The following is an 18,458-nucleotide window of genomic DNA, read 5'->3' on the forward strand; positions in this document are numbered from 1 at the left end:
TTATAGTTTTTACTAAAATATTGAAATGTAATTGTATTATTTTAAAATCATCTTTATTGAAATGTAATTCACATATGAGAAAACACTCCTATTTTAAGTGTCAAGCTCTGTGAGTTTTCACCAATGTAACTATAACAAGATCCTGAGACCTTTAGAAGTTAATCATCCTATCAGCTCCTGGTAAACACTGCTCTGCTTTCTTCATTTTAAATACAATTGATCTTTTCTATTGTTTCATGTAAAAGGAGTTGAATCTGTAGACCAATTGGAAAAGAATTGACACCTTAACTTTAAATCTTCCAAATCACAAAAATGGCATATCTCTCCATTTATTTAGCTTCTTAAATTTCTTTCAGCAATATTTTATAATTTTAAATGTGCAGGATTTGCACATCTTTTACTAAATATATTGTGAAGTATTTCACACTTTTGATGCTATATAATTAATATAAATTAAATTTAAACATTGAATTGTTTATTACCAGTATAGAGAAATGCAATTAATTTATATTTTAACCATATAGTCTATGATTTGCTAAATTCACTTAATGCTTCTCCCTCCAGAACTCTCCATACAGGTATGTAAGACTGCTTGATATTGTCCCACATGTCACCAAAGTTCTGTCCATTAGTTTTCAGTCTTTTTTTTTCCTTCTGTGCTTCAGTTTGGAGTCATTTTATTGTTATGTCTGCACAGTCTAATTTGTTCTTTATCCCATCCTGTGAATTTTTTATTTCGTTTACCCTATCTTTCATCTTTAGACATTTCATTTGGCTCTTTTCTATACTTTCCATTTCTCTCCTCATTATTTCCTGGTTTCTTTTTAAATCCCTGAGCATATTTATTAGAGTTTTTTAAATTTCCTTGTCTGCTAGTCTGCCCTCTCACATTTCTTGATCTGTTTCTATCAGTTGAGGCCTCTTCCGGCTATGTTATATAATGTTCTGCTTTGCATATGTAGTAATTTTTTATTGTGTGCTAGACATCATGTGGTTACATTGAAGTTACATACATCTTCTGCAATTTGATGTCTTGCTTCAAAGAATGTTGTGCTTTATTCTAGTAGGCAGGTAACTTACTTGAAGATTAGTTTGATCCATTTCATTCCTGTTTCAAGCATTTTTATGGCACGTCTAGAGTTTTCTTCATTCCAAGCATACCTTGATCTCTTCACCCAGATATGACCTTTCTGGGGTTTCTATTGAATGCTTCATTGATGACTGAAGAATCTTTACAATGGTTAGTCGGAGCTCAAATGTTTTCTTACCTTGTGAAAGATCTGAGAGTTGTTCATCTTACAGTGCTTTGCCCGGCTTCATTGAGTTTTACCCTATGCATATACAACCTTGTACTTAGCAAATACTCAAGGGGTCTCAATGGCCTTTCCTTCCCTCTCTCCCTTCCTTCCTTCTTTCTTTCTTTCTTTCCTTGAGATGGAGTCTCACTCTGTCGCCCAGGCTAGAGTGCAGTGGCGCAATCTCGGCTCACTGCAAGCTCCGCCTCCTGGGTTCACGCCATTCTACTGCCGCAGCCTCCGGGGCAGCTGGGACTACAGGCACCCGCCACCACTTTTAGTAGAGACAGGGATTCACCGCATTAGCCAGGATGGTCTCTATCTCCTGACCTCGTGATCCACCTGCCTTGGCCTCCCAAAGTGCTGGGATTACAGGCGTGAGCCGCCACACCTGGACAGCAATTTCCTAATAGCTTCTCCTTGTACAAAATATTGTCTAATAGTTTCCAGCTATCTCAGCTTTGACAATTTTTTTAGCCTTGACATATTGACTATAAGTTTGTCTGTTTCCATTGTACATACTCTTTTTAACAACTTCTTAATATTTCTTAACATTAATGTTCCATTATTTATTTAGTTTATTTACCAAAGATGGACTTTTAGGTCCTGTGGCAAATATTATGCATTGACTTACTTCAGTCCATTTCAAGTAACTTAGAACATGCTTACTAAATGACAAAGGCTGAAAAGTTATACGACTTTTCTCAGACTTCTCTACAGTTCAGGTTCCAAACAGGCTTAGCTTTCAATGAGCAGATATAATCATATATCGGGCATGCAATCTGGTACTACTTCTGTTTCTGCTAATGAGCTTGGTTGCAGCAGTATTTGTTTTTTATGAAACAGAAATTACTGAGCCTGATACCTTGCTTCAGAATACCTCTCATTTCATGCCTAGCTTCAGAATAGTCTCATTTCTACAGACTCAGCATAAAGGTTGTTTCTAAAGCCCTTCCAGTGAAGTACCTAATTTCCTGAACTAAATTCTTTTCAGCTTAAACTAGCTAAGAGTAGTTTCTGTCATCTATAATTAAACACAGTGCAAAGGAATTTTGAAACAGAAACTGAGAGCTGCATGCAACAGAAGTCATATATTTTGCATTGGCTTATTAAGTGGAAGATGAAGAGGACTCACATGTTGCATTCTGAAACAATGATGAACTTTGTTATTTGATGGTAAAAAATTAATACAGTTGTTCCCTGAGGTGCCCTGGATGAAAGAGTAAGTGCCAACAATGACTGTAGCATTAGGGGAAGTGGTAGAGACAATATGTAAGATTGAGGTGTGTTGATTGCCTTTTTCACTTGTAAACAAAATTCTACAATAATGTTCATGTAGACAGTCTAACACCAGCTGGTGAGAAGGTCTCTGCCTAGTTCTACAATCTAGGGTGACTGAGATTACAGTAGTGTGATTCCTTGAAGAGTTGAGAAGGTCAATTGTTTTAACCCTGACATTGAAGCAGTTATTAGTAAGACTGTAAATCAGTCATTACAGCAAAAGACAGCAGTAACAGAAGCCATAGCAGGAACCCAAAAGCTTACCATCAGAGAGAACTTTATCATCGCTAAGGCCCTAGTAACACTGCATGATTCTCATTTTCCTCTTTTCCAAATGAGAACTTTCATTCTGTTTATCTTGTTCCAGCTGCACCATGATAGGTTGGGTATGTTTGGGGGCAGATTGTCTGCTTTTAATTTTAGCAACTGCCAGACCCCAAGACTACACATAATCTAGAGACACTGCAGTGATCTCTGTGTGGGACTTCAGAACTGTCTATTTTACAAAAGGCATGACTATTTCTATGTGTCAGAAGAATGGTATGGCTGAATATTAGGGGAGGCAAATGGCTAGATTGTGGGAGGGACTATGAGTTGTCCCACAAAATCAACTTTTCCCACTTGCTCAGAAATAGACCTTCAAATGTTATTTGGGCACATGGTCTCCAAGAATAACAATTAAATTCTATAGTTTTCTTTGAATCTAGGTGTGGCCTTATATAAGTGTTGACCAATGGAATGTAAGTAAAGTGATGTGAAGAACAATCAAATAAATGTTCTCAAAGGGAGAGGGCTTCTTTTCCCTTGTCTGCTAACTCAAACATGGATCAGATGACTGAAGGTGGAGCAGTTGCACTGGACCACAGGTAAACCCCACTTATAGAGGGTGGCAGAGCAAAAAGAAAGACAGATCTCTGAGAATCATGGAGTTTTCACACCAGGAACCTACGTGAAGGAGAAATAAACTTCTATCATGTTTATAAGCCACTGTTGTTTTGGGTTTTTCTGTCAGTTATAGCTGAAACTACCCGTCCTTATAGAGTTATTTTCCAAAATTTCAATATTACCCAAAAAAATGCTTCAACAAAAAATGATATCTTTAAAGAAATGTATTTGTGTTCATGTTATAAGCATTATTTTTTGGATAGATTTCTAGAAGTGAAAGTCTTGAGTAGATGATGTGTTATTTTTATTTTGAAAGATACTTTCTAATTGCCTTGTAAAAATGCTTTACCAAGTTCCACAAAAAGAGTGTGAGAGGAATTGTTTTCGTGTATCTTCTATACAGATTTTTACTGATTTTTAAATTTATTCTATTTGAATATATAATCTTATGTACATATCTCTATTATGACTAAGTCTAGGAATCGTTTTTTCACACGTCTGTTTTGGCCAACTGTTTTCTTCTGTCTTTTGACAAACTTTCTATAAATTGTTTAGTTTTTCTTACTGATATGTTTACATATTCTGGGTATTAATTATTTTTAGTTATATGTTTGGCAAGTTTTTTTTTCCAGACTGCTGATTATTGTGTAACTTACTTATGATGGCTTTAATTAAAGAAGTATTTATATTTCAGCATAAATGCCAACATTTTCCTTTCTGGCTTCTGGATTTTGCTTCTTAGCTAGAAACCTCTAGAGGTTATAACATTATTTTTCTATATTTCTTCTAACATACTCTTTCAATTAAAAATTGTTTCACTTTGTAATGCATCTGGAATATATTTATGCAAGATATGAATTAGAGGTCTAATATTCATTTTAAATGAATAACCAATTTTCTCAGTGCTATTTGTTTAATAATACTTCCATATTTCACTGATTTGAAATGCAAGTTTAATTATAGTCAAATTCTTGAACAGACAAAAATGTGTTTCTTGGTTTCTGTGTTTTATTAATCTGTTTCTATGCCAATGCCATTCTTTTGAACTCCTACAATTTCGTAACACATTTAGATATCTAGATAGCAAGTCTTCTTTTCCAAAAACATTTGGATATTCTCATGTATATACACTTCCAAATGAACTTTGAAACACATTTTTATCTACCCAGCTGAAGAAAGATTTTTAAAATATTGTATCCATTCCATAACTTTTAGAAGTCAATAAGTGCTTTTAAAAATGTGTATGTTAACTATGATATTAATATTTGAATAAAAATATAGCTAGCCAATTGGAAAGTATTTTAGAATAAAGACATTATATAAATGCATATATTGTTGATATGTTTATACAAATGAAATGCCTATATCACCTACAGGTTATCAATCTATGAAAATAATTCCTCAAAATTTTTTAGTTTATAATTCCAAAGAAAAGCAAACCTTCTTTCCCCCACAACTTAGCTGGATCCATATTTAGACAAAGAATTAACACAACCTCAATTCTCTTTCCTTTTCTGTTATTTTCTCTTTTTTTGAGACAAGGTCTTGCTCTGTTGCCCAGGCTGGAGTGCAATGGTACAGTCATAGCTCACTACAGCCTCAGCCTGCTGGGCTCAAGTGATCCTCCTACCTTAGTCTTTCGGGTAGCTGGAACTACAGGTGAGTGACAACACACCTGGCTAATTTTTTCAATTGTTTGTAGAGATGGGTGTCTCATTATGTGGCCCAGGTTGATCTCAAACTCCTGGCTTCAAGTGATCCTCCCTCCTTGGCATGCCAAAGTGCTGGGATTATAGGCATGAGCCACCGTGTCTGGCTCCCAATTCTCTTTTATATATGTCCATATGTTTTAGTGTATACTGAATGAAATTAGCAAATATCAATGTTCTCAGTTTCCTTTGGACTGATGAGAAACTGGCTTGAAATTTCTGGGTTATTTTTTCTGATTTTTTTCAGTGAATATATTGGTATTGTAAAACAATAAGCTACTGGTATTATAATCTAACAGTTATTATGTAGACAGAAGGACTGTGGCCTTAAATTCATGTTGTTGTACTAATAAGAGAGGTGTGTAGAACTGTTAGTAAAATTGGTGAGAAATGCAGACTCTGATTATTGTTTGGCTACCATTGCCTTTTTTTTTTTTTTTTTTTTTTTTTTTTTTTTTGAGACGGAGTCTCACTCTGTCACCCAGGCTGGAGTGTGCAATGGTGCGATCTCGGCTCACTGCAAGCTCTGCCTCCCAGGTTCACACCATTCTCCTGCCTCAGCCTCCCAAGTAGCTGGGACTACAGGCGCCCGCCACCACACCTGGTTAATTTTTTGTATTTTTAGTAGAGACGGAGTTTCACCATGTTAGCCAGGATGGTCTCTATCCCCTGACCTTGTGATCCACCCGTCTCGGCCTCCCAAAGTGCTGGGATTACAGCCGTGAGCCACTGCGCCCGGCCTACCATTGCTTTTTTTTTTTTTTAATAGCCACATAGCATCACTGTTTAGCCAGCTCCCATTTCATAGATTCTGTCTTTCACATTACTTGACTTTTATTTCCTCAAAGTTGAGCTACTAAGTCTCAGGATAATTGAAATCTGAAATATATCTAAACCTTGCTATATGCTAGAGGAGAAAAAATTCACCTGTTATGACATTCAAGACTGAAAAGTTGAGCCCAGACCAGCAATTCAATCAAATTCTTCCCTGCTGGTGATTCTGCCTCAGGATCCTTGGTGTAGTCTCCTGCTCGCAGACCTCAGTTGGAAAGAAATCAATGCACCGTAACAACATTCCTATGGGGATAGACTTCACTTAATCCAAAACAGCTGTAAGAGTTCAACGTCATTGTTACTCTTATTTTATAGATAAGAAGATAAAGCACAGAGAGATTGAGTAATTTGACCAACATCACACAGTGAGTAGATGGAAAGGAGGAATAGACATTTGACATAAAGATGGGAAGGGATAGGAAGACACAGTGTGCCTCGGGGTCTGCACTCCTAACCACCACTTTGTACTGCTTCCCAAAGGGATCAGAGAAAGAGACTTTTGGAGAATATTTCACAGGGACTTAGAATTGCACATCAGGCTGTGTGCAATTCTCTCTCTCTCTCTGTTTTTTTTGTTTTGTTTTGTTTTGTTTGAGATGGAATCTCACTCTGTCGCCCAGTCTGGAGTGCAATAGTGTGATGTCGGCTCACTGCAATCTCCACTTCCCAGGTTTAAGTGATTTTCCTGCCTCAGCCTCCTGAGCAGCTGGGATTACAGGTGCCTGCCACCCCGTCCAGCTATCATTTTTTTTGTTGTTGTTGTTTTGTTTGTTTGTTTGTTTTTGTATTTTTAGTAGAGATGGGGTTTCACCAGTTGGCGAGGCTGGTCTCAAACTACTGACCTCAGGTGATCCAGCCACCTCGGCCTCCCAAAGTGCTGGGATTACAGGCATGAGCCACTGTGCCCGGCCCCAGGCTGTATTTCTCTTTAGGAAGATGACCATCTCACTAACTCCATCCAATAAGGGTTCTGTAGGAACTAACTATAGTATTACAGAAGTGACTGTCTTGTAAAGCATATATGTGTGAAAATTATAATATCTTTAAATCTTAAAATTGTATGAAGTGTTTATACTAGACCTTCTTCCTGGAAGTCTACATTTCAAAAGAGCATTTACTCTTCCTTTGCCTTTGAGTTTGTCAGTGAGTGCTAATCTGAACCCATAAAGTTTGTCCAATTGAAACAAATAACCACTGCTTCCTCTTTTGCCAATGAATCTGTGACTTGATATACATATAACTTTAGGCCACACCTAAAAAGCAGCAGTAGCAGATTGTTTCAACAAGATGCAGACAGGTTTAAATGGGTCCATAGGATATTCATATAGTTTCAATCGCTTTACTTTTATGGTCTAAAATTTTAATATGATTTTATAAAAAACTATTATACAGAAATTCTTGCCAATAGATCCAACAAAAAGACTTGAGCAGTTAGTCCAGCTAAGTCATTGCTTTACGTCACTTTACTTCATTAGAAAACACGCAGACAGTTGGTTTGGGGTGAAGAGTTGTTTGCAGTTAAAAAAAAAAAAAAAAAAAAACTTATTAGTATGCTCATCTCATGTAAATCCTGTAGAGACCAGATTGAGAACATGTTTTCTCTTATCAGGATCATGATATCCTTTTCCTAAATGAAGCATTTGTACCACAGTGAAAATTCCCCCCTTTCCCTTAGATACCTATGGGAAAGAACTTCTAAATAATGCATTTGTTTTGGCTCAAAGACAAACTCGTGGGTAATCTGAATCTCTCATTCGTTTCACAGTTCTCTATGGATTAGCTCTGTTTCCTCAGCAAATTTTCCTTTATCACAATGGAAATTTGGGCAAAAATGTGTTTATATTTTCCACCACTAAAATGTTATCTGAAGGGCTGACTCTGTGGTATTCAGGGTACTTCGCTTGTATTTAGCACTGGCAGTTTAGGCCAGAACATGAATCGGACTATAATATTTGGACTGTTTCAATGCTCATTCTAGGGCAGTCTGTTCAAATCAAGACCACACTATGATTGGATCTTCTACAGTGTTCATAAAAAGCTATCTTGGGACAATATTTTAGTGTGGTTACATACCAGCAACCATCTTCCTTATCCCAACTAGTGATCTCCAAGGAGCTATGTGATCCGTTTTTGTGGTCCAGTAGCAAAAACCACCACCAACAGAAATATTTCGTATTTTGCATGTACGTGAGTTATGCCCTCTCTTCTCTCTTTCTCAGACAATTTTTCCTTTTTTTTTTTCCATGGTCTTTTACTTCACTCTATTTCTTTCTGCCAGAATCAACATCCAACATTCTTTTAAGTGTTTAATAATAGATCCCTGAAAGGAAATAACATTCAATATGTTATCAAAACCCTTTGTAAATTCTGATGATCCACCATTAATTCAGTATTCTATGTGCCAGGCTGTGAGCAAAAGTTTTTTTTTAAGTGCCTTAAAAAGAAAGTAAATGACATAGTAGGAATACCGGAGAAAAAGAAAAGTTAAGGAATACTTTTAAACATTATATGCAAATATGGAATTTTAGAGAAATCTATAATTTATGGTAATGAAAATAGCAAAAGCAGCTATTATTGCTTGAGCCCAGGAGGCAAAGTTTGCAGTAAGCTGAGATTATGCCACTCCACTCCAACGTGGGCAACAGAGCAAGACCCTGTATCAAGCAAACAAACAAACAAAACAACAATGGCAACAACAATAACAACAAAACCCCCAAAGCAATTACTAAATACCTTCTATGTGCCAGGTACAAAATTATATATTCCTTGTAAACCTGTATATGAGAAGCAGCTCATGTATATTAAATAAAACAAATTTCAATAATGAAAAATCATTTATAAACATAAGCTCATTAAAGAACTACTAATTTTATGGTACTTCATTAGTGACAATGAAATACCACTTCCAGTATTAGTAAAGCCTCTCCTGTCACCATAATAAAGATGCCATGGACTGTAACACTTCCGATTAAATATTAAGCCTACTGTTCCTTGTAAACACCTGAGTGAGGCAACTGATGATCACAGTGTCTATGCTAAGGTATTTAGAGTAAATTACAGACATACTAGGCCACTCTGGGTTTTTCTTGCCACTTCTTTGGTCACTGTTTCTTCATTGACTTTGTTGATAGGTCTGGAGTCAACTGTAGATGTTGAGCTGCCTAGGGCTGAAGCCTAACAGCCTCTTTTCTCTTGAAGTGACCTTGTATACCACTCATATGCTCATGAGCCTCAAAATGTCTATCTCTAGCCATTATTTCTCCCCTAAGCCCCCTGAGTCTCATATTTAACCACTTGGTTGACATCTCCACCTGGATAAATAACTAGACACTCCCAACTTCTCACAGCTGAAACTAATTTCTTGAGTCCCATACCCAAGGAAAAAAAAAGAAAACCCATTCCATTCTGAGTCTTGTCTCAATAAATGGTACCACTTTTTTTTTTTTTTTTTTTTTTTTTTTTTTTTTTTTTTTTTTACATGAAACAGGAAACCTTATTTTATGAGTCACCAGAAAACAAACTAACTGTAATACTGACGGGCTCCATCCAGATTATTAAGTATTACAAAATTAGAACTGTCTCAACAACTATTCAGCATAATGTTTAAGGACAAAAGGTATACAGTATATTTTATATTCTATATGTATTTTATCACATACTCAGTAGGGAATGCTGAGGTGCTTAAGCCATCCAATAAACAAATAAAATTTGTACTGAAAATACAAACTTTACATTTCGATATTTGTCAGTATACAGGATTCTGAAGATGAATCTTGAAGTCAGAGTGATAAATCGGTTTTCAAGGAAAGCCACATAATCCGTCAGTCTGGCTAACTGCTGTTCATTGGGTATTGGGGGAACTGGAGCGGGCTCTGATAAGGGAATAAACTTGTTAAAGGAAACATCCAGGGCCCCTGCAACTGGCTTTCTGGGCAGAACCATTCTTGTGGTGGAATCAGCTTGCCATCCTTGTTCTAATATACCTTTCACAGCCTCTCCTACAGGAAGTCCAACAAAGGCTGCAAAATCATCAGCGATGATTGAAGTATACGCTTGAGAGACCAGGGCAAAGGTGCGTCTCCTTGCTGCATCTCTAAGTGCTTCCATAATTGGCTGGACCGTCTCAGACCACTGGTGAGGGTTGATGGTTGTATAGATCCCAGGGAAATCTCTCTGCCAGATTCTTTGTCCTACTGACCAAATTCCCCCAAGTTCAGAATTTGCAGATTTTATAGCAGGTGGTATTCTTTTCCAAAGATATCTTGCATTATTCATGTCGTTATGGAGCAAATATAAAGCTAGAAGCTGACCATACACTGGGGGTGTAGCAATTCCTCCAGGGGCCTCGAGCTCCTGGTTCTCGCACTGATTCAGCAACTTTTTGAAACTGAAGGCACTTTCCGCCATCACCGCCACTGGCATCTTCGCGGCCGGTCTCGCCACCGCCGGTACCACTTTTTATCTAGTTTCCCAACCCCAGAACTGGAGTGAGCCTTGGCTCTTTCCTTCTTCTTACCTCTCGCATCTCATCCAGGAATTCTGGACTATTTTACCTCCAAAACACCCATCATGGTCCCAGTCCAAAGCAGCATCATTTCTTTCATGGATTGCTGCAACAGCTTCCAAGTTGTTTTCCCTGCTTCCTGCATCCCAACCATCTGTTATTCACATAGCAGCCAGTGGTCTCTGTAAAATTCAAATCAAATCATAGTGTTTCCTTGCTGAAAACCTTTCAATGACTTCTCATGGCATGTGTACGAAAATTCAAATGCTTCCTAGGTCTTCCATCTCCTGGATGCCTACTTCTCCCTCCTCTTTTTGTACTACCTACTCCTTCATTCCCCCATTTGCTCATTACACTTCAACTTCTCCAGCCTCGTTTCTGTCCTTGGAATAGCCAGGTCCTTTATCAATTCATGAACCTGGTACTTGCGGTTACCTCTGTGTGGTGAGTCCTTCACACAGTTCCCCATGTGGCAGATGCCTACTCACCCTTAGGTTTCATCTCAAATCCTCAGAAAGACTTTCCATGAAAATGAAGCTCAGATTACCTTTCTCTACCCCTCTATGCTCACCCCCATCACATCAGTCTATTGATTTCCTCCATAACACTCCCCAGAATCTGTAGTTCTTTCTCCATTCACTTATTTGCATGCTTTTTGTTGTCTCCCCAAGAGAATGCAAGAGGAAGGACCTCACCTGCCCTGTCATGACAACGTTCCCAGTGGCGAACTTGATGCCTGATATATGTATGTAGATGCTCAGAAAGTATTTGCTAAATAAATAAATAAAACAGGAATTATGGAAAGTAAGAAGTGAATCATCAGAAATAATAGATTGTTACAAGGCAAGGGGGCTTTAGAGATTGTTTGATCAAACCCACTTACCTTTCCAATAAGACAAACCAGAGAGGTTGTTTTCTAAAGCTGAGACAGTGAGTGACTGCAATGGGCTCCTGACATTGAGTGCAGTGCTTTCCACTAAATAAGTGGATCAAAAACTCGATCTTTGGTCAGCTTTTCACTGGATTGTGCTGAAATGAAGAAAATAAGAGCGATATTACATGCAGTTATATACGTCCAACTATCCTTTTTCAGAAAGAATAAGGTTAGCTCGTGTCCTTCTTCCCCTTTTGTGTTTAATATCTATTCTTTATAAAAATATTGACAGTAGATAACATTTTTTCAAAATTATCTTTTGACAAAGTAAAAACTTTGAGATCTCTCTTGAGTTCTTTTGTTTCGTGTTTTTGTTTATTTCATTTTGTTTTTTACTTTAAAGAGGCTGAATTTTAAAATTCTGATAACAAAGTATCTCTGAACAAATGCAAGTCATTATAAGTGATTTATTTTACAGATCCCACCTCACTCTCTTCCAATCCTACTCCACTTAGGTAAGCAGTAAGAGCACCCTGTTGTATCCTTCAATGTCTTCCCCATTCTTATGTAAATGTGTAAATGTGCTCATGCACACACACACACACACAGAGTTTTGACTTCTATGTAATGCAAAAGGATCATGTCATACACATTACCCTACAATTTGCTTTTATTTTTACCAAATGAAGTAGGTAATACGCATTGTAGGTTATATGCATTGTAACTCTAGAACAATGCATATAGTTGTAACTCATTCCTTTAATTTTGCATAATATTGCATAGTATGGATACCAAAATATATTCAACCATTTCCCTGCTGATAAATGCTCTCAATTTTCCAGGTTTTTAAAATCTACTACAGACAATACTCTCATGACATCTCTATATTTATGTCTGTAGATTAAAAACTCAAAATCTCTCTTCCATCTTTTTCTACATTTACATCTTTTCTTCAATATCAGGGCCTCTACCTCTTTAGAATACATTTTCAATAGTAGAATTGCTAGATTGGGGGAATCTACATATTTTAAAAATTTTAATATATACTGATAATATTTAACCAGCATGGCCTGTCATTGCTCTGTATTCCCAAACATAGTTTTTGTTTTTTGAAATATCCTGCTATAGTAGTTTTGTCCTTGTCTTTCAAAGCATTTTAATCACCTCTGGAACACAACAACTAAATATGTTAGCTGTCTCTTATTCTGCTATTTGCCACTCTGGAGACAGTTTAGTAGTCTGAAAATCCGAGAAAAATGTATTTTCATAAGAAATGAAAATTTGTATACAAGAAAATGCCCTCACTTTCTACTCCTTATCTGGCTTCTACTACAGCATTTTCAACCACTTGCCCTACACAATACCCATGTCACTGATAGCTTTCTTTGTCTTGAGTCCATAAGGATATTCTTATACACTAGGACCAAGAATTCTGGTGATATTTGACAGGGTATGTCCCCATTCTTTCTCTGTAAAGAAGTTAAATATTTTATCTTATTTTTTCTTTTAAGAAATTAATATAGTGTCTAATCATTAGTTACAGTGTTCTTCTTTTAGGTAGTTCCCTGAAGATAAAGCAGAAATTTTCATTTTTAGGAAAATCTTGTCTGCATTGGCCACCTCTTCCCATCTGACTACTCTGCTATCCAGGATGTCAGAGTGTTCTATAACATCTTAATAAGCTCATTCTCTTGGCCATCACTGTAATCCCCCCCAAATCACCCATGATTAAGTTCATACTCTGTAGAGAAATCCACCCAGTAGTTGATGACCAATCTCTAAAAATACAATTGACTCCAACTCCAAAGTGTAGTGCTTTAATGCTGGTATATGTTGCAAAAGCATGCAAAATGGTGAAATCACCTGAAATACAGTAGCTGTGAATTGCTACACCAATTTTATATTATAATTTTGCTTACTAAAAATATGTATAAAACCAGTCAAAGTCCTCACCTGCCAGACTAGTGGGAAGTCCAGTATCTTCACTCTCCGTGATCCAAGAAGGAACAAGGAGGTTGGTAAGTCCGACCTCCATATTCTAGGAAGAGAAAATTGGGACTGCCTTTGGTTCTAACTGCTTTATGAGCTCAGAGGTAATGCTGATGTCCAGTGGATCTGGAACTCTTTACAACAGCATAGATTTTTCTCCCAAGCCAACCTTAGCATAGGGCCCTTAATGACCCTTCAGGTTGGAGCTTTTAACTGATAACTTTTTCAGGCCAATCCTTTAAAATACCAGCTGGCCAGAGAATGTCAGGATTAATTCAGGTGTCCATTTACAAACTGAAAACATTGTGCCCTTTCTTGCACAAAGGTGTCTATGCTGGAAACATAAAGGAGTCATCACATACTTTTTTTTTGGAACACTGCAATAGGGTAACCTGGGATACCTTAATGCAATACCAAGCTACGTAGGATTGCAATTCTGATTGCCCCATGGAGCTGTATAATTTCTTATGCCCTATGCATATGCAGGCATGCACACACATGCACAAATCAAAGGTAGAAACAGTCACAAAAAGAGTAATTTAAGGTAGACTACTCTGCTAAAGACAGCAAGGTAACTTTCTGGTTATAAAAAGGAAAAAGAAAAAAGAAATCCAATTTAAATCTCCAATGAAGTATTTTGCAACATAACAAATAAATCAAAGTATTTTGCAACATAACAAATAAATCAAAAATGTGCACTCTAAAATAATCAAAGTGTATGAAGTCTAATCAAAACTCTGCTCTTGTGCCTTAGTACAGACTTCAGAAGAGAGTCAATGGTGTTCGTTTTCTTGTAAATGAATTTGAAGTTTATTTGATTCTCTAAGTTAAATAATAGCAAAGGAAGGTTTAAAATGTCTGTTCACTTATTTACTGTGTATAGTTAAGTGGTTTGCATCATAAATGCTAATTCAGGAAAAATAGTCACTTATAGAGAGCAATCTTAGGTTACATAAACAATCTGTGCTGCAATTGGTATTGGATGAATTAAGATATGAGTCTACTGGCAATATTTTGCATAAACAATGCATGTCAGGCAAAGAATCAATAAGCTGTACCATTAATCTGCTGTCCCAAATTCCTTAGTTGAAAATGTTCTTCAAATTACTTTTTGTGTGTGCTAAATGTTTTGCTAACATAGACATACTTCTTCTTCCTGTAATCCCAGCACTTTGGGAGGCCGAGGCGGGCGGATCACGAGGTCAGGAGATCCAGACCATCCTGGTGAACACGGTGAAACCCCACCTCTACTAAAAATACAAAAAAACTAGCCGGGCGTGGTGGCCCGCGCCTGTAGTCCCAGCTTCTAGGGAGGCTGAGGCAGGAGAATGGCGTGAACCCAGGAGGAGGCGGAGCTTGCAGTGAACGGAGATCCCGCCCCTGCACTCCAGTCTGGGCTACAGAGCCAGACTCCGTCTCAAAAAAAAAAAAAAAAAAAAAAGAAAAAGAAAAAGAAATATTTCTTCTTTACTTTCCACAGAAGGTCCATGATGTTATCTAAAAACAAACAAACAAACAAACAAAAAATGTGCTTCACATTGTCTCATGAAGAAACTGCATTATACATTTTACGGTTTGAGTTAGTCTGCATAATGATTAAAAAAAAAGAATACATTTACATGCCTACATGATATCTTAGAAATTAAAGTTAATATATAAGTTAGGATATCTGTTTTTTAAAAAATGACAAAAATCCTGTCTCTGACCTGGGTAAAGTGGCATCTGGTTGGTGGTACTTATCTCAAATCACATAGACATAAGGCAACCTCTTGTTTATCCCAGCTTGGCTTTTCTTTTCTTTTCTTTTCTTTTTTTTTTTTTTTTTAGACAGGGTCTCACTCTGTCACCCAGGCTACAGTGTCTTAGTGTGATCATCATAGCTCACTGCAGCCTCAAACACCCAGGTGCAAGTCATCCTCCCACCTCAACCTCCCAAGTAGCTGGGACTACAAGTATGTGCTACCATGCCCGGCTAATTATTTTATATTTTTTTGTAGAGACAAGGTTCTCCCTATGTTGCCCAGGCTGGTCTTCAACTCCTTGGCTCAAGCGATTCTCCCATCGGCCTCCCAATGTGCTGGATTATAAGCATGAGCCACTGCATCAGGCCCCAGCTTAGCTTTTGTCTGTTCCCATGCCAGGTTCATCCCTTGGACACATGGAAAAAATGACAAAAATCCAAGAGCTAGATATTTCACTGATTTTGCAGATGGTTAGCCATTGGATAGCACAGATTTTCTTTTCATATGAGACTGAGTGCTAAGTGGTTAGTTGGACTTAACATGAAAAAGAAATTCATCTTTTCTATTCCCTTACTCTTAAAATGTCAAAAATTCCACAAAATCCTAGTTTCTGATGAGTAGAAGACAAATCCCATTAGGGAATAGGATAGAGTTAATGTCCTTTTATCAATAAAGAGCCAAAGACCATAGGCTATTTTAAAAACCAACACTGTAAGAAATTTTAATGCTAACATTAAACTAAAAAGCTAATATGAAACATTTGAACATATACACAGAAAAAAGGGGAAATGGCTACAGATTAAATAGCAGTGCTCAAATACAAAACAGTATGTTGAGCATGTCTAAAATAGCAAATTAAAGCTGGAATAATAAGTAGATTTAACTCTTTTATCCCCCTATGAAGCAAGTCAATAGTGATTGTGACTTCTTATGTGCAATCTGGAGGAAGAAAGGCAGTATTCTGTGTTTGGGTGGCGACCATTGTATTCAAGGAAGCAAGCAGTCACTGTGTACTTTCAAAGACAGAGAGTTATGAATGTCTATGGAAGTCCTAAATTGGTCCTCTACTGGAAGCAACAGAGACTCCTCCCCAGTCATTCTTGACTGACAGATTTTGTTACCATACCTCAGAAAGGGTCATGGTGATTTTTTGACCTCTTTTAATTAAGTTTAAAGCATCACTAAACATAGCACATTTCAAACCAAAAGGGTGAGTCTTCTTATTCTTAAATTGACAAATTACCAGAGTTCTTTCGGGAATTCTACATACTGACTTAGATGGCTTATAAGTAACTCAATCTCAATTATTTCAGGGCTAAGCATATTTGCTTCTACACCTTCTGCCAATCCCACACAAGGTAAGAGAGCTATGAATTGAGCATTTACTAAGTGCCAGACATGGTGCTATGTTGTTCACATGTAATATCACTTTATTATTCTCACAACTATATGTGATGAGGACTATTAGTATCTTAAATTCACAGACATGGAAAATAAGGATTAAGATGGTAATAGCTTACCTGGAATTACACTGTGGAGCAGATGTTTCCTATCTCAACTACATCATCATTATCCGATCAGTTGAACAAGCCAGAAACCTAGTTCTGTCTCTTTCTCCCCCACCTCCAGCCTTGAATCAGTCATTAAGCCTTGCCAACCTTTCCAATGTTTCCGGACTCCATCATTTTCTTTTCATTCACTGTCACTGCCAAGCTCAAATTTTACCGTCTTTTGTCCTAAGGAGAACAATAATCTCCTATTTGGTTGCCCTATTTCTTGTCTCAGACTCTGATCCTCGAACCACCCTGATATTTCCTTCTTTCTCTCCTTTTTTCTTTTCTTCTTTTCCTGCTTCTGTGAAGCCTTCCTGAATATTCTGCCTTATAATTCCTTCCCAAGTTTAATTAGTTGCTCATTTCTCTACCAATAGAACCTAGATGTTTTATTATTATAAAAATCATGCCTTTGAAGCACAGCAATCTGAGTGTTTCTACTGCCAGACTGTTGCTCCTACCACCAGACTGTTAATGTCTTGTAGACAAGACTCCATCTCATCGACAACTTTATTCACTCGTTCATTGATTCACTCAACATTTATTAATCACCCACCTTGTACCAGGAAATTAATTATTTTTTAATAATGATAACGATGATGCTGATAATAGCTATCTTTTTGATAACATATTCAACAGTCCTATGAGGTGGGTGTCATGCGCGTTCGTGTGAAGAGACCACCAAACAGGCTTTGTGTGAGCAATAAAGCTTTTTAATTACCTGGGTGCAGGCGGGCTGAGTCTGAAAAGAGAGTCAGCAAAGGGAGATAAGGGTGGTGCCATTTTATAGGATTTGGGTAAGTAAAGGAAAATTACAGTCAAAGGGGGGCTGTTCTCTGGCAGGCAGGAGTGGGGGTCACAAGGTGCCCAGTGGGGGAGTTTTTGAGCCAGGATGAACCAGGAAAAGGACTTTCACAAGATAATGTCATCACTTAAGGCAAGGACCGGCCATTTTCACTTCTTTTGTGGTAGAATGTCATCAGTTAAGGTGGGGCAGGGCATTTTCACTTCTTTTGTGATTCTTCAGTTACTTCAGGCCATCTGGGCTGACGTGCAAGTCACAGGGGATGCGATGGCTTGGCTTGGGCTCAGAAGCCTGACAGTGGGTATTGTTATCTTTATTTACCTTGAGGGAACTGAAGATAGAGAGGTAAAAATGCCACTGTAAAGACACATATCTTGGTTATATGTCTGGAATGCTGTAAGGGCTCAATAAATGTTAGTTGAATTTAGTTGAAGTTAAAATTCGAGTGGAAAAGCACTTAAAAGAATGTGTCTTTTCCAAGAGGCTAAGAAAGATAGAAGAAATATAGCACTGATTGAAAAATCTGGACTTAAATGTCAGGCACCTGTAAGATTTGCAGTCTTTGCTCGGTCAACGGTAAGCTACATGAGCTGAAATAAATTGCTTACTTCTGTAAACCACAATTTAAAATCTGTAAAATAGATATGAGTACTAACTTCAAAGGGCTGCTATATAAATTAAATGTACAAATATGTGTAAAATGTTTACTTAGTCATCAGCTACAAAGTAAGCCCACAATAAATATCAACTATTATCATAATGACTGCACAATAACATAATATGATAGGGGCCAATAATAAGCTAGTCAGTGTAAAATTATTAATTTCATAAGTTAGAATTTTCAACATCATTATGTATTTTTTTCCAGTATCTTTGTTTTTGTTATTATTGCTATTATTGTTATATTTGTGGGGAGCAATATGAAGTACAGCATGAGAGTGGCCACTAAACACATATAGGAGTGTCAATTGATGAATTCCTCTAGGT

General features: G+C 37.2%; 1 non-coding gene and 1 pseudogene across 1 annotated transcript; one reads left to right on the forward strand and one right to left on the reverse strand.

Annotated features, from left to right (window-relative positions):
• Positions 1-9,670: 9,670 nt before the first annotated feature.
• On the reverse strand, positions 9,671-10,466 carry LOC103238828 (COP9 signalosome complex subunit 8 pseudogene; annotated as a pseudogene).
• A 4,601-nt stretch (positions 10,467-15,067) lies between these two features.
• LOC119624062 (small nucleolar RNA SNORA48) lies at positions 15,068-15,206 on the forward strand. The gene has a single exon (XR_005240151.2). It is a non-coding gene; the product is annotated as a small nucleolar RNA SNORA48 (small nucleolar RNA).
• The last annotated feature ends 3,252 nt before the right edge of the window (positions 15,207-18,458 follow it).

This window comes from Chlorocebus sabaeus, chromosome 11, assembly GCF_047675955.1.
Source record: "Chlorocebus sabaeus isolate Y175 chromosome 11, mChlSab1.0.hap1, whole genome shotgun sequence".
NCBI classification, from domain to species: Eukaryota; Metazoa; Chordata; class Mammalia; order Primates; family Cercopithecidae; genus Chlorocebus; species Chlorocebus sabaeus.